This window comes from Equus przewalskii, unplaced genomic scaffold, assembly GCF_037783145.1.
Source record: "Equus przewalskii isolate Varuska unplaced genomic scaffold, EquPr2 ChrUn-13, whole genome shotgun sequence".
NCBI lineage: Eukaryota > Metazoa > Chordata > Mammalia > Perissodactyla > Equidae > Equus > Equus przewalskii.
Genome location: NW_027228750.1, coordinates 9,582,468 through 9,605,826, shown reverse-complemented (window position 1 = coordinate 9,605,826; position 23,359 = coordinate 9,582,468).

Below are 23,359 nucleotides of genomic sequence, written 5' to 3'. Positions count from 1 at the left end.
GAGCCTGGAAGGAAAAGGACTGGAAGATCAAAGACAAGGAGTTCTGGGGTAGAGTCATGTAGATGGATGTACAGGAGTGGGCATGATGTGAAGATTTTTGTATCACATCTTGCATCCACCAGGGAAGAGGCACTAAACAATCGACTAGACAAAATGACTCATTCAGTTGTCATTACCAGCTAATAATTAGCCACCTTGGAACCAGCATGATGGGCACCGTTGTGGGTTGTCTTTTATCCCCCCAAATTTCATATGTTGAAGTCTTAACCCCAATACTTCAAAATGTAACCTTATTTGGAAAGAGGGTTGTTGCAGGTATAATTAGTTAAGATGACATCATACTGGAGTAGGGTGCCCTAATTCAAAATGACTGGTGTCCTTTTAAGCAGACAGCCGTGTGAATACAGAGATACATAGAGAGAATGCCATGTGAAGATAAAAATATGGTAATGCAGCAGAAGCCAAGGAATGCCAAAGATTACCAGTAAACCACCAGAAGCTAGGGGAGGTGCATGGAATAGGTTTTCCTTACAGCCCTCCGAAGGAACCAATCTTGATCTTGATCTCAGACTTCTAGCCTGCAGAACTGTGAGACAATAAATTTCTGTTGTTTAAATTGCTGAATTTGTGGCTCTTTGTTATGACATCCCTGAGAAACTAACACAGGCACGTAAATGGAGTGGCCACAGTGGCAGAGGTGAAGGCTATGTATGGGCCCAAAGAGCGTGGACTACAACTTTCCAAGGCTGGTCTAGCTACTGATGCCTAAATGTCCAAACTGTCAGCGACAGAGACCAATGCTGAGTCCCCCAAATGGCACTATTACTCCAAGAGACCAACTGGTACTTGGTGACAAGTTGACTACATTGGGTCCCTTCCATCTTGGAGGGGCCAGTGGTTCCTTCTCAGAGTAATAGATAGCTATTCTGCATATGGGATTTTCCTTTCCACCCACAGATCTTTAGCCAGCATTACCATGTTGGGGCTTATGGAATGCCTGATCCACAGGCAAAGAATCCTGCATAATAGAGCATTTGGCTGGGGTAACTGCTTCATGGTAAAAGAACTGTGGGAGTGTAGTGGACCCATGACTATGGGATGTACTGGTCATACCACACCATCCAGAAAAAGCTGGCCTCATGGAGAGCTAGAATAACTTTCTAAAGGCACAAGTGAAGTGTCACTGAAAGGCAACAATCTCAAAAAATTTGGTTCTATCATTCAGGATGTGTTATACACATTAAATCAGAGGAGTTTATGACCCCAATAGGAAAAATACATGGGTCCACTAGCCAAGGAATGGATTCAGGAATAGTCCCACTTACCTTCACTACCAATGACCCACTAGAGGATTTTGTGCTGCTGACACACACAAATCTGGGATCTATAGGGCTGGAGGTACTGGTTCCAAAAGGGGTTGCACTCCTGTTAAGGGACACAGCAAGAGTCCCATTGAACTACAAGCTATGACTGTTGCTGGGGCACTTTGGACTCATTTTTCAGAGACCAGCAGACAAAAAGAGGAGTCACCATCATGACAAGGATAATTGACCCTGATCGGTAGGAGAAGGTAGCACTGCTTTTTAGAGAATCCATGTGGTCCACTTGGGCATCTCTTGATACTTCCTTGCACCATTTTAACTGTGAATACATGCATCAACTCTGGCCTGAAAAGGTATGGTTACCAGGAACTCAGACCCTTCAGGAATAAAGGTTTGGCTCACACCACCACATAAGCCACCAAGACCTGCTAAGGTGATAACCGAGGGTGAGGGGAATTTAGAGTGAAGAGTGGAAAAGGGAGAGAATGAGTATCAATTGTAGCTTCCAGGCCAACTGCTATATATAGTTCATCCTACTAACCTTCCTTTTCTAAGTTTCCCTGCAGGAAGAGAGGCCCATGGGAACCAGGGAAGAGCTTCTCCCCAACCTTGCATGAAGAAGTAGATCTGTGGGGCAAAGGAGTAGACTGTGGTGGTTCTGAAAATGGGCCACTAGATCTCCTGCTAGGCAGAGCATAGTTAATTGATGGCCCCAGCTACTGACCTGGATCCACCAATGTGTTCACAACTGAGGTGACACTTCTTACAACCTATTCCTCACTAATGACTAAGCATAGTGGGGCAATAATGCAGGCTCATTCCTTTGAGACATGGAACTCCTCTAATGGGCCACTTTGGCTAGAGAACTGCCCATAGGATTCAGAGCTCAGAGGGAAATTTAGAGAAGGGCACAGCAAGCTTATGCAAAGAAAGTAAGAGAAAGGAATAAGGATAAAACCAGAAATCAATGAAATAGAAAGTAGATATACAAGAAAGAAAACTGACAAACCCAAAACTTATTAATCTTCAAAAAGTCTAAAAAAATTAATCAGCTCCTAGCAAGAGTAATCAAGGAAGAGTATAAGAAAACACATTACCAATATCAGCAATAAAAAAGGGGACATCACTACAAGTCCTATAGACATTAAAAATATGAGGATAGTATAAATAATTTTATACCAATAAATTTGACAACTCAGATGAAATGAAAAATTTTATTAAAAAACAAAACTTACCAATACTGAAACAATAATAAATAGAAAAATCTATATTTTATATTTTAAAGGAGTTGAATTCATAATTTAAAACCTTTCCACAAAGAAAGCTCCAGATGGCTTCACTGGTAAGTTCTTTCCAACATGTATATTTCTTTTAGAAAGGCACAAAAGGCATGTTTACACTTTCTAATGCTTGTATATTACATACTCTATTTGTGGATTAACTTCCCCCTCCTCCATGCATCATTCATTTAGCACCTCTTATGCATTATGTTAAGAGTTGTAGATAAAAAGATGAATAAAGTTTTTGGCAGAGGGACCTTTCAGGTTGGTGGGAGAAGCAGACATATAGTGTAAATGTAGTGAAATAAGTGCTAATAAAGATTTGTATAAAGTTCTATGAGAGAGGAGTATGAATCTAGGGAAGGGAAGGATTTCCAGTCATGAGAGATGAAACAGTGTGCCATGTACTATGGGCATAAGAATAACTGGAAAATAGAGGACATTCCTTGTTAGTCTTCCTTACTGCGTCTTCTCCCCTTATTCTCTTAAATTTTTTGATACCTCAGGGTTCTGTCCCTGGCTTCTGTTTTTCACTCTCCCCAAACAATTTCACCCACTCCCACATTTGTCCCTTTCATATATAAGTTAATCACTTCAAAATCTGTGTCTCCAGCCTCCATCTCTCTCTTCAGCTCCAGGCCTAAATAGTCACATGTCTAGAGTGCTCACTGACTCAAGGACTTTGCCTCCACACCTATTCCCCTCGCTCTCCTGCATCATCAATCTTCCCTGCCTTCTTGAAAAAAAACCCTCCCTTAATGGCGTATGTCTCTCCAGCTATTACACTGCTTCTCTATTCACCTTTATATAACAAAACTTCTCTCTTTCTTTCTTTCTACTGCATCTTAACTTTATAACACATAAGACCTGTTATAAGTCTTTTATCCCCATTACTGTTCTGAGACTTCTTTTATCCGGGTCACCAATGACCTTCAGGTTGCCAAATCCAATTCTCAACTTACTCGACCTAACAGCAGCATTTGACCAGTTGATCATTTCCTCTTTCTTGAAAGACTTTTACTTGGCTTCTACCCTCTGCTGATTTCCTCCTCACTTCATTGGCCACCCCTTCTCAGTTGTTTTGTTGTATCTTCTTTCTCTTTTCAACCTTTAGGTATTGGAATATTCTAGTGTTCCATCCTTGGACTTCTACTCAGTTTTTGCTTGCACTCATCTTAGAAAATCTTAACCAATTCTCTCATCTTTGTTTTTTTTTTTTGAGGACAATTAACCCTGAGCTAACATCTGCTGCCAATCTTCCTCTTTTTGCTGAGGAAGACCAGCCCTCAGCTATCATTCGTGCCCATCTTCCTCTACTTCATACGTGGGATGCCTGCCACAGCATGGCTTGCCAAGCAGTGGATAGGTCCACACCTGGGATCCAAACCGGCAAACCCCAGGCTGCTGAAGCAGAACATACGAACTTAACCGCTGCACCACTGGCCTGGCCCCCTCATTTCTTTCATCTTAAATGTCATCTGTATGATAATGATTCCAAAAATGTAAATCTACAGCTCAACCTCTTCCCTGAACTCCAGACTCATATCTCCACTAGCTTCTCTCCTTGGATATCTAACAATATTCCAAACTAAACATGTCTAAAATCAAACTCTTGAGTCCCTGCTATAAAACCTAATTCCCTTCAGTCTTGTCCATCTCAGTAAATGGCTTTATGAAGCACCCTTTTGCTCAGGCCAGAAATGTTGGCATCATTGTTGACTCCTCTCTTTTTCTACTACCCTTATTCAATCCATCAGCACAATCAGGGCACAGAAGCTGGCAGAGTGAGGCCATAGCTGTGGTAACCTGGCATGGAATAGAAGTGGGAACTAAGAGTTCAAGTGAGAGGTGATGAGGGATTGAACTACTGCAGAGGCGGAGGAGACAAGGAGGAGGAGGTCGAGGAAACACGTCTACCATAGCTGGAGACCGAGTTCATTCACATGGCCAGTGATCCAATCAATCATGCCTGCATGAGGAAATCTCAAAATCTCTGGAGGAGTTCCTGTTTGGGGAGCAGAGGTGTGATGGGAAGGGGCATGTCCTGCTCCACAGGGAGAAGGCACAGAAGCTCTGTGTTCAAGACCTTCCCAAACCTCACCCTTCATTTGTCTGGCCCTTTTTTGTGTCCTTTAAATAAAACTGTGATTGCAAGTGTAGCACTTTCCTGAGTTCTGTGAGTCACTCTTGTGCATTATTGTACCTGAGGGGGTTGTGGGAACCCCTGAAGTTTCACCAGTTGGTCAGAAGTGTGGAGGCCCCCCCAAAGTGTGGCTGGCATCTTAAGTAAGGTCAGTCTTGCTAAGGACTGTGCCCTTAAACCTGTGGAGTCTGACACTAACTCTAGGTTGTTAGCATCAAAATTGTGTTGCAGTTAGAATTGGTGTCAGAATAACAGGTAACAGAGACTCCTACTCAAACTGACTTTCAAAAGTAAAAGGAGGGGCCAGCCTGGTTGCGTAGTGGTTAAGTTCCCACACTCGACTTCCAAGGCTCAGGGTTCACGGGTTTGGAACCCAGGCGTGGACCTAGCACTGCTCATCAAGCCACACTGTGGTGGCATCCCACATGAAATGGAGGAAGATTGACACAGATGTTAGCTCAGGGACAATCTCCCTCATACACACACAAAAAAGTAAGGAGAACTTATTGGTGCACGTTACCAAAGAGTCCACAAGTACCTGGCTTTAGGCACAGCTTGATCCAACATCTCAAATAATGTCACCAGGACCTGGTTTTTCTCTTTCAGTTTTTCTTGAGACTGACTTCATTCTCAGCAAACTCTCCCTTCCTGGTGCAGGATAGCTGCCAGTACTGCCAGTTGTTCCTGAGGCTATGTGTTTGTGGATATATATCCAATTGAGGGAGAAAGAGGGAAAGAGAGAGAGAGAGAGAGAGAAAAGAAAGATATTCTTATTCACTCAAATAGACGTCCAAGAATTGAATATAATTGGCCTGAATTGGGTCATATGCTCATCCTTGAATGAATTACCATAACCAGGAGTATTGCCATAAGTCAATCAGAGCCTACCTCTCAAACCAGAGGTAGGATTTATCTTACCCAAACCATTTGGTGGTGCATGACTTGCCTTAAGCAAAATCTGGGTACTGTTGTCAGAAAAATGGGAAAATGAATACTGTGGAAGCAATCAGTAATGGAACAGTGTTCAGTTGATATTTATTGAATTGACTCTTCATTTTGAAAATTAGCTGCATTCTGGAAAGCAGTCCCAGATTCCTTTAGTTCTTAAATTCTACACTTAAGAGTGGTTCTATCTGTACTCCAGGTGGCTTAAGTATCCTGTGAGATTCTCTTTGCAGCCTAATGATTTGCTGGTGCAATTCCAAAAGACAGTAATACAGCTTGTCTGGTTATGGTACAACTCATCCTCTCCAGAGATTGTTTACGTGACAACTTAATTATTCAGAGAATAAAACCTTAAGAAATGACCACACTTAAAGAGCTGACAGAGGAAGATGATTCTGCAAAAGGATGTCTCTATGCCTTCAGCTCTTAAAAACCACTTGGAAATACCAAAACAGATGTCACAAAGTTTATATACCAAAGTTGCTGGACTGACTTTATGGGAAACATTCTTAGATCCTCACTTAGAGCCAATTTGCATGATTCTGGATGCACTTCTAACAGGATTGGTTATCTGATGTAGTGAACCTCTACTGTTTTTTCTTGTTCACAAATATTTTTTCTTCTTTAGGTAAAAGCATCCTGATTTTCCTTTGGGGAAAGTAGTTCTCTCTAGCTTTCAGTTTTGTGGTTTTAGTAAGACTGATACTACCCACGAGGTCCAAGAATGGGTCCATGACCAAGATTTGGCCAGTCCCTTGCCTGCAGTGATTGATTCTGAAATGGGAATGTGGCCCAATCTGGGCCATTGAGAGCTCTACCCAGAACTTTGCCTGCAACTTGTAGAGGGTTGCTAGGTTGTTTAGATGTAAGGCCAAACTGATGTGGGCTATCCTGGGGGAGAATCCAGCTGGAAAATGAAACCAATATAGAGAAAAGCAGAGCAGAGAGATGGAGAGACAGGGGTAGAGAGAGAAGCAGGTCAGATGTTATCATTTGGGCCCCTGGAACCAGTCATGACTAAAACTCTTGGATTTTTCAGTTACAGAAGGCAATAAATCACCTTTTTTTTCTCAAGCCTGTTTGAGTTGGGTTTCTGCACTAAAAGAATCTTAATTAATTCATCTGTTTTTCTGGTCAAGCAAATTAGAAGCAACAATAGAAGAGGATTTTTGCTTGGAGGCATGTGAATTAGCAGCAGTTTCACTGATTTTTTTTTTCTTTTTTTTTTTTTTCTTTTTTCCTTTTTCTCCCCAAAGCCCCCCGGTACATAGTTGTATATTCTTCGTTGTGGGTCCTTCTAGTTGTGGCATGTGGGACGCTGCCTCAGCGTGGTTTGATGAGCAGTGCCATGTCCGCGCCCAGGATTCGAACCAACGAAACACTGGGCCGCCTGCAGCGGAGCGCGCGAACTTAACCACTCGGCCACGGGGCCAGCCCCTCACTGATTTTTTTTTAATGTCATAAATTCTGAACACTTAATGAAATAAAATCCAGTGTTTTGGTACTTGGTGCTGACACCAAAGGAAAACTACAAAATCAATCTCTCTCTCTCTCTCTTTCTAATTAAAGAAGAAAGAAAGAAAGATGAGAAACCGTTTGGGACCCTAATCATGACATCATATCTTACATTACAATGTCTTACAGTACAGGACAATGTTTCACAGTCCTGATGACATTCCCTATTTTTATAACTGGTCTCAATGGTATTTCATACTTAAAACCATGTTTGATTCCTCTCTTAGTGAGTAGTTACAATACTAGAGCAAAATTATATTGTCAATGGTTCTCTTTTCATTTCCTCCAAAGGCAAAATACTGGATTTTATTTTCTTACATGTTCAGAATCTATGAAGTTTTAAAAAAATTAATGTAACTAAATATTATTTAACAAATTTAAAAACAAACAAAAATTATAAACACATTACAAATGTCTGGCAAAATTCTGGCCACTACTGGCTTGGCTGCTTTCTGTAACTTCACTGCTCCTCCACCCTACCCCTACATATACACACTAGCACATACATCACCTCTGATGTAGCTGGTCTGGAAGAGCTTCAAGACTTTCCTGCCCGGTTTAGCTCTCCATGGAGTTTTCAGGACTACTGCCTCTGATTGAAAATGATGTCTCTTCTATGAGCCCAAGAGAGACGGCCCTAACTGGGTCTGACTCTTCTCCATCACCTATGAGGAGATTTCCTACTTCAAAGGCTCCTCTTGCCTAGTCCTTGCTCAAGATTTTTGCTGAGAGAATGTAGTGGAAGATGAAGGAGTTTGGAAGAGGTAGGGAGTTGCTGGAACTGGGTGATAGAGAGAAAATGGGAGGGCTTATGGTGATAGTGATAAGGAAGGGGTTTGGGGAGGAGAAGGAAGGAGGGTTTGAGAAGAGAGATGTGAAGAGTAAATGAAGCTGCCGACCAATGTCTGAAATAATGATATTACACCAACAAAAATACCTGAATTTTTGTGCTTAAAAATAGCACAGTATACCAGAACACTGGCATATAGGAAACAGTAATGCAATCATGACTGCCTCTTCCCTGACCTTCAGTCAAAGTAGCCTCTAAATCTTGTTAATTCAATTTCAGAGACATGCCACTCCACCTACAGATTCTGCTTTGTGAAATATTCTTGGCACAACCCTTGGAAGGCTCTGGTTCTGTTTTAAGAAGGAAGGCCATGTACTTACATCACTATACACACTGCTGCCAGGTTAATATTCCTGAAGCACAGCTCTAACCAGGTAGTCACTAATATTTATTGACTATTTGCTATGTGCCAGGCGCCAGGCTCTACATACATTATCTTATTTAACCTTCACAACAGCCCTTTGTAGTCAATACTATCATTAACCCCATTCTGTAGATAAGAAAATAGAAGCATAGGGAAATTAAATCTCTTGAAAAGGGAACACAGCTACTAAATGGCAGAACTTGGTTTGGAACTCAGATCTGTCTGATTTCAGACTTGGGTCATTAACCACTATTCTGTATACTTCTTCTGCTCAAAAATCTAACAGTGACTAGTCAACGAAGTCTAAAGGCTTATCACTCAGGCCTTTACCCACAACTGCCATTCCAGTTTTATTTTCTATAACTCCCCTACATACATCCAATTTTCAAGGCAAATAGAAGTTTTCACTGATCGCAAATATCCCTGAGTAGTTCACATTTCCATGCCTCTGCTTATGTAAGAATGCTCTGTACCCCTAGTTCCAGAAAAATAAAAATAAAAACATTATGTCATTGTTTCACACAATAATTGTCATGATTTTTATTTTTCATTACAATAATAGCCATTGATTTTTACTCTCATATATGTATTTTCCCTTAAAATATTTTATTCTGAAGGATGTATCAAGATTAAGTGGGGTTTTTTGATGTATTAGGCCTTTAAAAATTGTTTATAAATCCAAATCTAACAGAATTAGGATTCCAGATAGTAGAAGTCATTTTACCAAAAGTCCAAGATGTATTTAGTGTATCCCAAGATTTGTAAAACAAACAAACAAACAAACAAACTATTAGTACAGAAATTTGGCAAGTGGTCAATCTCCTTTTGTAGGGTGCCTCTACTCCTAACAGGCAGAATTTTCAAAAGATGAAATATTTGCTATGGAATAATTTCATGGATTAAAAAATGCTGAGAGGGTGATGTTATCTTGAATGTACAGTTGGTTTGGCTACAATATGGCTTCAGCTTTTTAAAAAGCAGTAGCTCTCTAGAAAATATGAGAGAAGGGAACATTTTCCAAATCATTTTAGGAGGCTATCATTTCCTTGATAACAAAACCAAACAAAGACAGTCCAAAAAAGAAAACTACAGACCAATAGCCCTTGTGAACAGAGATGCAAAAATCCTCAACAGATATTAGAAAATTGAATTCAGAAAAACATATACATATAAATTACAGAATATATATAAAGAATAACACATCATGACCAAAAATTCAAAGCTGGTTCAATATTCAAAAATCAATCAATAGACCCACAAAAATATAGTCAGTTGATCTTTGACAAAGGAGCAAAGACAACTCAATGGAGAAAAGACGAGCTATTCAATAAATGGTTCTGGAACAACTGGACATCCACACGGCAAAAAAACGAATTTAGACACATACCTTACACCCTTCATAAAAATTAACTCAAAATAAATTATAGACCAAAGTGTAAAATGCAAAACTATAACACTCTCAGAAGATAACATGAGAGAAAATCTTGATGACCTTGGGTTTGGCAATGACTTTTTAGATACCACACCAAAGGCACAACCTATGAAAGAAAAAATTGATAGGTTGGACTTCACTAAAATTTAAAATTCTGCTGTGTAAAAAACACTGTCAAGAGAATAAGACAAAACAAAGACTAGGAGAAAATATTTGTGAAACATAAATCCGATAAGGAACTATTATCCAAAATGCACAAAGAACATTTAAAAATAAGAAAATGAACAACCCAATTGAAAAGTGGGGAAACGATTTGAACAGACACTCAACAAAGAAGATATACATATGGCAAATAAGCATATGAAAAGACGTTCAACATTGTATGTCATTAAGGAATTGCGAATTAAAACAACAATGAGATACCACTACCTACCTACTAGAATAGCTAAAATCTAAAACACTGCCAATACCAAATGTTAGCTAGGATGTGGAGCAACAGGAGTTCTCATTCATTGCTGGTGGGAATGCAAAATGGTACAACCACTTTGGAAGACAGTTTGGCAGTTTCTTATAAAACTAAACATGCTCTTGGAGTGACATCAGCAACACAGCAGAGTGAGCAGTTTTCTTTGTCTCTCTCTCTTCGAACTACAACTAAATGGACACTCATTGATCAATGGAGGATATTCACACACCACCTCAGACCGCCTGAGAGACTTGTGCTCCTATACATTGGAAGGTGGATGGACTACCCCGCAGGAGGAGGTGGAGATAGGTGAGAACTCTCTGGCCCCAGACAGCCCAGTACCTGTGAGCAACTCTTTCCCAGCTGAAGTGCTCATAGCACCACTGCAGCCCTGAGGGTGGGCGTGCACCTTGGTGTGACTGTGGAAACAGGTGACTGCAGCCCTGAGCCCCCTGTGATTGCTCTTTGGACCAATGGGAAAATCCACAGTCTCATTGCAGTCCCAGGGAGTGACTCGGGCTCAGATCTGGTGGGGAGGCCCTGCCTACTAAGCACAAAGGCTGGTGCGACCTAGGAACAGACACAGACAGTATGGCTGCGTGAGAAGACTGCTGGCTGCCTTAAATGCCCATAGCTCTGCTGCAGCCTCGAGGGGGCAAGTGAGATCCAGCAGGACCATGGGAGTGAGAGGTGACAATCCAGAGCCCCAGCATGATTGCTCCTTTGTCCAGTGGGAAAATCTATGGTCCCACAGTGGCCCAAGGGAGAGACTCAGCTCAGCCCTAGTGGAGAGGCCTGAGTCACCAAGCACAGAGGCTGATGTGACCTAGGAGCAGATGCAGTGCAGCTGTGAGTCCAGGTGAACAAACTTCTGGCTACCTTAAACTCCCATACCTCTGTTGTGGCTCCAAAGGGGCAAGTGAGGTCCAGCGGGACCACAGGAGCAGGCGGGGACAACCCTGAGCCCTACTGTGATCACGACTAGGTCCAGTGGGAAAATCCATAGTCCCACCATAGCCCCAGGGAGTGACTCAGGCTCCACCCCAGTGGGGAGGCCCTGCCCAACAGGCTCAAAGGCTGGTGTGACCTAGGAACAGATGGCAGCATATCTTCAGCCTGGGTGAAAGTGCCCCCAGCTACCACAAATGCCCACAGTAGCACAGCAGGCCCAAAGGGGCAGTACAACTGACAGGACTGTGGAAGCAGGCGATAGCAGCTGTGAGTCCCTGTGTGATCATGCTCTTGACCAGTGAGAAGAATCTACAATCCCACCACAGTCCCAGGGAGTGACACAGGCTCAGACTCAGTGGGGAGGCCCCAACCAACAAGCACAATAGCTGGTACAACATAGGACCAGACAGCAGTGGAGCTGCAAGTTTGGGTGAACAAGCTCCCAGCTGCCTTGAAAGCCCATAACACTGCTGCAGTCCCTAAGGGGGAAGCATGTCTATGTGCGTCTGTGGGAGCAGATGGCAGCAACCCAGAGCCCCCATGTGATTGTTCCCACAGTGCATGAGAGACCCCACAGGGCCACTGCAATCCCAAGGAGTGGCCCAGGCTAGGCCAGGAACAGCTGATGGGGATCCTAGTGGGAGCAGATTATACAGCTCCTGACCCCTCCCCCCAGTGGCAGAAAGTGGAAGGAATAACCAAACTCTAGCTCTATGTGGAGGCATAAATCCACAGCATCAAGCAGTATGAAAAAATATGTTAAATCTCCAGAACAGAAGAAAATGACAAGTACCCAGAAAACAATCCTGAAGACACAGAAATCTATAACCTAAATGACAAAAAATTCAAAATAGCTATCATTAAAAAACCCAACTAGTTAAAAGAGAATACAGATAGATAACTCAATGAGCTGAGGAGCTATGTCACAAAAGAGCTTGAAACTATGAAGAAGAACCAATCAGAAATGTTAGAGATGAGGGGCTGGCCCCGTGGCCGAGTGGTTAAGTTCGCGCACTCCGCTGCAGGCGGCCCAGTGTTTCGTCGGTTCGGGTCCTGGGCGCGGACACGGCACTGCTCATCAGGCCACGCTGGGGCGGCGTCCCACATGCCACAACTAGAAGGAGCCACAACTAAAAATACACAACTATGTACCGGGGGACTTTGGGGAGAAAGAAGGAAAAAATAAAAAAAAATCTTAAAAAATAAATAAAAAATAAATAAAAAAAAAGAAATGTTAGAGATGAAAAACACAATGGAGGAGATAAAGAAAAATCTGGACTCCTTGAACAGTAGGGCTGATAATATCAAGGACAGAATTAGCAGTCTGGAGGATAGGAATACAGAAATGCTTCAGAGAGAGGAGGAAAGAGAACTAAGACTAAAAAGAAATGAAGAAACTCTCCAAGAAATATTTGACTCAATTAGGAAATGCAACAAAAGGATTATAGGTATCCCAGAGAGAGAAGAGAAGGATAATGGAATAGAAAGCTTGTTCAAAGAAATAATAGCTGAGAATTTCCAAAATCTGAAGAGGGAGCTGGAAATCCATGTGACAGAAGCCAATAGATCTCCAAACTGTATCAATGTAAAAAGACCAACTCCAAGGCATATAGTAGTAAAGCAGGCAAAAGTCAATGACAAAAAAAAAAAAAAAAAAATATATATATATATATATATATATATATATTAAGGGCAGCAAGGCAGAAGAAAATAACCTACAAAAGAACTCCTATCAGGTTGTCAACAGATTTCTCAGCAGATGCCTTACAAGCTAGGAGAGAGTGGAATGATATATTCAAAATTCTAAAAGACAAAAACTTTCAGCCAAGAATACTCTATCCAGCAAAAATATCCTTCAAATATGATGGAGAAATAAAAATTTTCTCAAACAAAAGTTGAGGGAGTTCATTGCCACAAGATGCCCTCTATGAGAAATCCTCAGGAAGGCCCTCATACCTGGAAAAAAAAAAAAAAAAGGAAAGGGTTTACAAAACCCTGAGCAGGGAGATAAGTAGATAGACAAAATCAGAAAATTGCAGCTCTCTATCAGAACAGATTAGCAAATGTTTAATTATAACATTAAAGATAAAGAGAAGGAAAACACCAAGAATAAATATAATCTTGTCATTTTAACCACAAATTCACAACACAAGAAGAAAAAAGATGTGATGATAACAACTTAGAAGGAAAAGAGGAAAGGGATGGAACCGACTTAGTTTAAGGAAATAAGAGGCTATGAGAAAATGTACCATCTCATCTATGAGATGTTTTATACAAACCACATGGTAACCACTAAACAATTAGAACAGAAACACAAATTACAAATAAGGAGAAAACTAAGAAAACCAGCATATAAAACTACCTAACTGAATGGGTAGTCTGAAATACACAGGACAAGAAACAAAGGAAATGCAGGAGAACTGGAAAACAAGTGATAAAACGGCAGCAGTAGACCCTCACACTTCAACAATCACTCTAAATGTAAATGGATGGAGTTCTCCAATCAAAAGACACAGAGTGGCAGGATGGATTAAAAACCAAGACCCAATGATATACTGCCACCAGGAGACACACCTCAGTCCCAAAGACAAACATAGACTCAGAGTGAAGGGTGGAAGGTGATACTCCAAGCTAATAGTGAACAAAAGAAAGCAGGTGTCGCCATACTTATATCAGACAAAGTAGACTTCAAGACAAAACAGGTAAAGAGAGACGAAGAGGGGCAGTATATAATGATAAATGGGGCACTCCACCAAGAAGACATAACACTTGTAAATATATATGCACCCAACACAGGAACACCAAAGTACATAAAGTAACGATTAATAAAACTAAAAAGAGATATCAACAACAATACAATAATAGTAGGGGACCTCAACACCCCACTTACACCAATGGATAAATCATCCAGACAGAAAGTCAACAAGGAAATTGTAGAATTAAATGAAAATCTAGACCAGATGGACTTAATAGATATATACAGAACACTCCATCCAAAAACAGCAGGTCATGCATTCTTCTCAGGTGTGCATGCAACATTCTCAAGGATAGACCATATGTTGGGAAACAAAGCAAACCTCAGTAAATTTAAGAGGATTGAAATAACATCAAGCATCTTTTCTGAAAATAATGCTATGAAACTAGAAATCAATTATAAGAAAAAAGCTGGGAAAGGGGCAAAGAGGTGGAGATTAAACAACATGTTACTGAACAATCGATGGATCATTGGAGAAATCAAAGAAGAAATCAAATACTATCTGGAGACAAATGAAAATGAAAACACATGATACCAACTTGTTTGGGATGCAGCAAAAGCAGTCCTAAGAGGGAAATTCATTGCAATATAGGTTCACCTCAACAAACAAAAAAAATCTCAAATAAGCAATCTCAAACGACACCTAACAGAATTAGAAAAAGAAGAACAAACAAAGCCCAAAGTCAGTAAAAGGAGGGAAATAATAAAAAGTAGAGCAGAAATAAATAAAATTGAAACAAAAAAGACAGTAGAAAGGATCAATGAAACAAAGAGGTAGTTCTTCGAGAAAATAAACAAAATTGACAAATCTTTAGCCAGGCTCACTAAGAAAAAAAGAGAGAAGACTCAAATAAATAAAATTAGAAATGAAAGAGGAGAAATTACAACGGATACCACAGAAATACAAAAGATTATAAGAGAATACTATGAAAAACTATAGGCCAACAAATTGGACAACCTAGTAGAAATGGATAAATTCTCAGACTCTTAAAACCTCCCAAAACTGAATCAAGAAGAAATAGAGAATTTGAATAGACCAATCACAAGTAAAGAGATTGAAACAGTAATCAAAAACCTCACCCAAAATAAAAGTCCAGGATGAGACGGCTTTTCTGGAGAATTCTACCAAACATTCAGAGAAGATTTAATACCTATCCTTCTCAAACTATTCCAGAAAATTGAGGAAAATGGAACAGTTCCTAACACATTCTATGAGGTCAACATCACCCTGATACCACAGCCAGAGAAGGATAAGAAAAAGAAGGAAAATTGCAGGCCAATATCGCTGATGAACATAGGTGCAAAAATCCTCAACAAAATATTGGCAAACTGAATACAGCAATACATTAAAAAGATCACACACCATGATCAAGTGGGATTTATACCAGGGACACAGGGATGGTTCAACATCTGCAAGTCAATCAATGTGATACACCACATTAACAAAATGAGGAACAAAAACCACGTGATCATCTCAACAGATACACAGAAAGCATTCAACAAGATCCAACAACCATTTATGATAAAAATGCTCAATAAAATGGGTATAGAATGAAAGTACCTCAACATAATAAAGTCCATATATGACAAACCCACAGCCAACATCATACTCCATGCGGAAAAACTGAAAGCCATCCCTCTGAGAACAGGAACAAGACAAGGGTACCTACTCTCACCACTCCTATTCAACATAGTACTGGAGGTGTTGGCCAGAGCAATTAGGCAGGAAAAAGAAATAAAAGGAATCCAAATAGGCAAGGAAGAAGTGAAACTGTCGCTGTTTGCAGATGACATGATTTTATATATAGAAAACCCTAAAAATTCCATCAGAAAGCTACTAGAAATAATCAACAATAACAGCAAAGTTGCAGGGTACAAAATCAACTTACATAAATCAATTGCATTTATATACTCTAATAAGGAACTAACAGAAAGAAAACTCGAGAACACAATCCCATTCACAATCACAACAAAAAGAATAAAATCTCTTAGAATAAATTTAACCTAAGAAGTGAAAGACCTACACAATGAAAACTACAAGACTTTCCTGAAAGAAATTGATGACAACATAAAGAGATGGAAAGATATTCCATGCATATGGATTGGAAGAATAAATGTAGTTAAAATGTCCATACTACCCAAAACAATCTACAGATTCAGTGCAATTCCAATCAGAATCCCAATGACATTCTTCACGGAAATAGAAAAAAGAATCCTAAAATTCATATGGGGCAACAAAAGACCCTGAATTGCTAAGGCAATCCTGAGAAAAAAGAACACAGCTGGAGGTATCACAATCCCTGAGTTCAAAATGTACTACAAAGCTATAGTAATCAAAACAGCATGGTACTGGTACAAAATCAGGCACACAGATCAATGGAACAGAATTGAAAGCCTAGAAATAAAACCACACATCTACGGACAGCTAATCTTCAACAAAGGAGCAGAGAACATACAATGAAGAACAGATAGTCTCTTCAACAAATGGTGTTGGAAAAACTGGACAGCCACATGCCAAAGAATGAAAGTAGACCATTTTCTTAGCCATTCACAAAAATAAACTCAAAATGGATCAGACTTGAAGGTAAGACCTGAAACCATAAGACTTCTAGAAGAAAATATAGGCAGTATGCTCTTTGACATTGGTCTTAAAAGGATCTTTTCAGACACCATGTCTTCTTGGAAAAGGGAGGCAACAGAAAGAATAAACAAGTGGGACTTCATCAGACTGAAGAGCTTCTACAAGGCAAGGGAAAACAGGATTTAAATGAAAAGACAACCCACCAACCAGGAGAAAATATTTGCAAATCGTATATCCGACAAAGGGTTAATCTCCATAAGACGTAAAGAACTCACATGACTCAACAACAAAAAAATCAAACAGCCTCATCAAAAAATGGGCAGGAGATATGAAGACTCATTTCTCCAAAGAAGATATATGGATGGCAAATAGGCACATGAGAAGAGGCTCATCATCACTGATCATCAGGGAAATGCAAATCACAACTACTCTAAGATATCACCTTACACTCGTTAGAATGGCTATAATAACCGAGACAAAAAATAGCAAATGTTAGGGAGGTTGTGGAGAAATAGGAACCCTCATACACTGCTAGTGGGAATGCAAACTGGTGCCATCACTATGGAAAACAGTATGGAGATTTCTCAAAAAATTAAAAATAGAAATACCATATGACCCAGTCATCTCACTACTGTTTTTCTATCCAAAGAACTTGAAATCAGCAACTCAAAGAGACTTATGCACCCCATCTTCATTGCAGCATTTTCACAATAGCCAAGACGTGGAAGCAACCTAAGTGCCCATTGACTGATGACGGGATAAAGAATATATGGTATATATATATATATATATATATATATATAAATATACACAATGGAATACTACTCAGCCATAAAAAATGACAAAATAGTCCCATTCACAACAACATGGATGGACCTCGAGGGTATTATGCTAAGTGAAATAAGCCAGATAGAGAAAGATAAACTCTGTATGATTCCGCTCATATGTGGAAGATAAACAAACATGGACAAAGAGAATAGATTAGTGGTTACTGGGGAAGAGGAGTGGGAGGTGGGCACAAAGGGTGAAGGGGCACATCTATAAGATGACTGACAAATAATAATGTACAACTGAAATTTCACAATGTTGTAAACTATCATAACCTCAATAAAAATAAAAAAACTACTAAACACACTTTACCATAAATCCAGCAATCACACTCCTTGGTATTTACCCAAATGAGTTGAAAACTTACATCCATGCAAAAACTTGTATATGGATGTTTGTAGCAGCTTTATTCATAATTGCCAAACTTGGAAGCAACCAAGATGCCCTTCATCAATACGTAATGCATACATAAATTGCTACATTTAAACAACGAAATATTACTCAGCACTAAAAAGAAATGAGCTATCAAGTCATGAAAAGACATGAAAGAATCTTAAATGTATATTCTTAAGTGAAAGAAGCCATCTGAAAGGCTGCATACTGAATGATTCCAACTATATGATACTCTGGATAAGGCAAAACTATGGAGGCAGTAAGATCAGTGGTTACCAGAGGGTATGGGGGAAGGAGGGATGAATAGGTAAAACACAGGAGGTTTTTAGGGCAGTGAAATTATTCTGTATGATCCTATAAGAGTGGATACATATCAGGGCCGGCCCCATGGCCGAGTGGTTAAGTTTGTGTGCTCTGCTTTGGCAGCCTGGGGTTTTGCCGGTTCACATCCTGGGCGTGGACATGGCACCGCTCACCAAGCCACGCTGAGGCAGCGTCCCACATGGCACAACTAGAGGCACTCACAACTAGAATATACAACTATGTACTGGGGGGCTTTGTGGAGAAGAATAAAAAAAAAAAAAACAAGATTGGCAACAGTTAGCTCAGGTGCCAATCTTTAAGAAAAAAAAAGAGAGGATGCATGTCATTACACATTTATCAAAACCCACAGAATATATACTACAAAGAGTAAACCATAATGTAAACTATAGACTTTGGTTGATAATGATGTGTCAATGTGGGCTTGTTGATTGTAACAAATTTACCACACTGGTTCAGGATGTTGGTGATGGGAGAGGCTGTGTGTGGGGAGAGGGCAGGGAGGTGGGAATTCTCTGCATTTTCAGCCCAATTTTGCTATGAACCAAAAACTGCTTTAAACATAAAGTCTGGTTTATATAGAGAGATATTACCTTTAAAAATTCTAAAAACTGTATCAATCAATGTAATCTGCTGCACTAATAATCCAAAGAAGAAAAAAACCATGATCATTATCAATTGATACGGAAAAAGTATTTGACAAAATTCAACATCCATCCATGATAAAAACTCTCAGCAAACTGGGAATAGAGAGGAACTTCCTCAATCTGATAAAGGGAAGCTATAGAAAACCTAGAGCTAACATCATACTAAATGGTGAAAGACTCAACATCTTCCCCTAAGATCAGGAACGAGGCAATGATGTCCACTCTCAGCACTCCACAGTCAACACTGTACTGGATGTCCTAGCCAGCGCAATAAGGCGAGGAAGATAAATAAAAAGCATATGGGTTATAAAGGAAGAAGTAAAACTGTCCTTATTTGCAGACAATATAATTGTCTATGTAGAAAATCCCAAGGAATTTACAAAAACTCATAGAACTAAAATGTGAGTTTAGAAAGTTCGTAGGATACAAGGTCAACAGGAAAAAATCCATCATATTTCTAGGTTCTAGCAATTATTAAATGGAAGCTTAAATTTAAAATAATGCCATTTATAATGGCTCCCAAAAAACTAAATACTCAGGTATAAACCTACCAAAACATAAACATGATTTGTATGCTTAAAACTGCAAATGCTGATGAAAGAAATCAAAGGAGACCTGAATAAATGGAGATGCATACTGTGTTCATGGATTGGAAAGTGCAACACAGTAATGATGTCACTTTTGCCTAAATTTATCTATAGATTTAATGCAGTTCCAATAAAAATCCCAGTAGAATTTTTTTGAAGATATAGATCCTAAAATTTATCTTGAAAGGCAAAGGAACTAGAATCGCCAAATCAATTTTGAAGAAGACCAAAGTTGAAGAAATCATACTGTCCTACTTTAAGATTTACTACTAAACTACAGTATCCAACACGGTGTGGTACTGGCAAAGGTACAGACACATGGATTAGATAGAAGGCCCAGAAATAGACTCACACAAATATGGCCAATTGATTTTTTCACAAGAGTGCAAAAGCAATTAAATGGAGAAAGAACAGTCTTTTTAAAAAAATGATGTTAAGGGGCCAGCCTGGTGGCATAGTGGTTAAGTTCATGTGCTCCTGGCAGCCAGGGTTCACAGGTTCGAATCTGGGCACGGAGCTAGCACCACTAGTCAAGCCACACTGTGGCAGTGTCCTACACACAAAATAGAGGAAGATTGGCACAGATGTTAGCTCAGGGCCAATCTTCCTCACACACACACACAAACACACACACACAAATGATGTTAGAGCAATTGGACATCTACATGCCACAACAAAAAGAAAGAAAGAAAGAATCTTGACTTAAATATCACACCTTCTACAAAAAGTAACTCAAAAATATCTAAATGTAAAGCATAAAACTACAAAACATGTAGAAGAAAACATTTGTGACCTAGGGTTGGGCAAAGAGTTTTTAGACACGATGCTAAAAGCATAATACATTAAAAAAAAAAAAAAGATAAATTAGACTTCACCAAAATGTAAAACTTGCTCTGCAAAAGACACTGTTAAGAGAATGAAAAGGCAAACTACAGACTGGGAGAAAATATTTGCAAATCACATATCCAACAACGAAGTTGTGTTTAGAATATACAAAGATTTCTCAAAACTCAATTGTAAGAAACAAACAACCCAATTAAAAAATGGGCAAAAAACTTGAACAGACACTGCACCAAAGAAGATACATGGATGGCAAATAAGCACATTAAAATATGTTCAACATTGGGGCTGGCCCGGTGGTGCAGCAGTTAAGTGCGCACTTTCTGCTTTGGCGGCCCGGGGTTTGCTGGTTTGGATCGTGGGTGCAGACAGGGCACCGCTTGGCAAGCCATGCTGTGGTAGGCGTCCCACATATAAAGTAGAGGAAGATGGGCACGGATGTTAGCTCAGGGCCAGTCTTCCTCAGCAAAAAGAGGAGGATTGGCGGCAGATGTTAGCTCAGGGCTAATCTTCCTCAAAAAAGATATTGGGGCTGGCCCCGTGGCCGAGCGGTTAAGTTCGCGCGCTCCGCTGCAGGCGGCCCAGTGTTTCGTTGGTTCGAATCCTGGGCGCGGACGTGACACTGCTCATCAAACCACGCTGAGGCAGCGTCCCACATGCCACAACTAGAAGGACCCACAACAAAGAATATACAACTATGTACCGGGGGCCTTTGGGGAGAAAAAGGAAAAAATAAAATCTTAAAAAAAAAAAAAAAAGATATTCAACATCATTAGCCACTGGGGAAATGCAAATTAAAACCACAGTGAGATACCACTACACACGTTTTAGAATGTATATTATGTAATATACATTACACAACAATACCAACTTCTGGAGAAGATGAAAGCAACTAGAATACATTGTTGGTGGGAAAGCAAAATGCTATAGCCACTCTGGAAAAGAGTTTGGTAGTGTCACACAAATTTCAACACACAATTAGATATAACCTGGAAATCCCACTTCTGGGTATTTTCCCTAGAAATAAAAACTTATGTTCACTCAAATACCTGTACAAGAATGTTTATAGCAGCTCTACTCATAACAGTGAAAAAAAATGGAAACAAGCCAAATGTACATTGGCAAGTGAATAAACCAACTGTGATGGATCTTATTTCATAATATGATGGAATATTATGCAACAAAAAGGGGCAAACTACTGATAAGTGCAACAATTGGATGAATCTCAAAAACGTTATGCTGAGCGAAAGAAGCCAGACACAAAAGTACAGTTCATACTATATAATTCCATTTATTTGAAATTCTAGAAAAAGCAAGACTAATTTATAATGACAGAAATCAGATCAGTGATTGCCTAGGAAATGACTGCAAAAGGGCAGGAGGGAGCTCTTTGGAGTGATGGAAATGTTTGAGATCTTTGATTGGGTGATGGTTACACGGGCATATACATTTATCAAAACTCAAATTTCAAATGTTCACATCTTATGACCTAGCTGACTCACTTTAAGGTATAGAGCGATGTTGATCAAATTGCTGGTAGATACCCATTATTAACGAATCATTAAACCAATCTAATGCATCTTCTCAGAGGGGTATTGACCCTGAAACTAATGAAGATTAAGCTTCAGCCTCCATCACTTGCATAGCTTCTTAGGCCTGGTTACCAAATTTGTATTCATAATTTTGTATTCTTTTTCCAAAAGGAGCCCCCAAATTGTATAAACTTTAGGCCCACAAAACTTGCATCTGCCTCTGGATGATCAGAATTTTTTTTAATGAAATGGAATAGAAAATATGAGAGTGTTTTGTGAAAGTTTTGTTTCAGCTTATATAATGGGTCATGACATAAAAATTCATTTCTCACCAGGGTTTGTGTTTAAAAAAACAAAGGAAGTTGGAAATTTTGTGCAGTGTAGCAAGCTATGCACATGTGCACCAGGAGGTATGTGCACATTCAATGCAGCATGGTAAAAGTAAATTTTGGATATAACCTAAATGTCCATCGATGTAAGAATAAGTAAATACAGTGTGGTATATATATGTTGTTGGATTCTATACAGCCAAAAGGAGCAAACTAAAGGTACCTACATCAGGCTAGATAACTCTTATAAACACAACATTAAGTAAAAAAGCAACTTAAAGAAGGTTACCTAAAGCATAACATTTAAAGTTTAAAACAATTTGAAAGACTGTACTATGGCGAATTTCTATGTATTGTTTCTAGATATAGTTATACACAGTAAAAGTATTAAAATATGCATGAGGCTGATATAAAACAAATTCAGGATAGTATCATGGTTACTTCTGGGGAGGAAGGAGAGAGGGAGGGAATGATGTGAGGGTACACACACAGCTTCAATTTTATATGGAATTTCTATTTTGTTTTTAAAGAACGGATTTGAAACAAACAAGGAAAGGTTTAAAATTTAACAAGGTTACTTGGTGGGTGTGTGGATTTTTGCTGTATTCTGATCCTTTTCTGTGTTATATTCTATATGCATATTGTAGACATTGGTAATAAGTATTATTTCATGTTTGTGTAGTGTGGGCATTTACACACATTGCACCTCTTAATCCTCATGAAGACATTATGCTGTAAGTAGGACATAAATCATTATCCCTATTCCATAGAAAAGGAACTTAAGAATGCAGAACAATTTATTAAGAACTGGACTGAGGACTTAAGTTGTTCCTTATTTAGCCTAGATTTGCATGGAAATCCACTGGAGAAGTTCCCTTTGAGTCCAGGCGACCTGATCCCAGGGGCTCCCTCCTACCCCAACCTTGGGAAGACTCTTGCTCACTGGGGGAATGAATTGCATTAATAAAAGCTAAATGTGTATTCAAAAAGCAGTCAATCCGAAGTACCAGAAGGGACCTCCAAGAACGATTTTGTGATGATACATATTTTTGTGGATAGTATTTACAAGCCAATTCTTAGGAAGCACAGGCCAGTTCTCTATTCCTGGCTGCCGCCCACTGGCTCACTCAGTGACCTTGCACAAATCACTTAACCTTTTACTACTTACATTTACAACCCGGTAAACTGGATGTGTAATATTCATGACTGCTCTCTCAAGCCTCCTGCGAACAGTTTTTGAAAATTAGGGACCAATTTAAGGTCAACCACAAGGCAAAA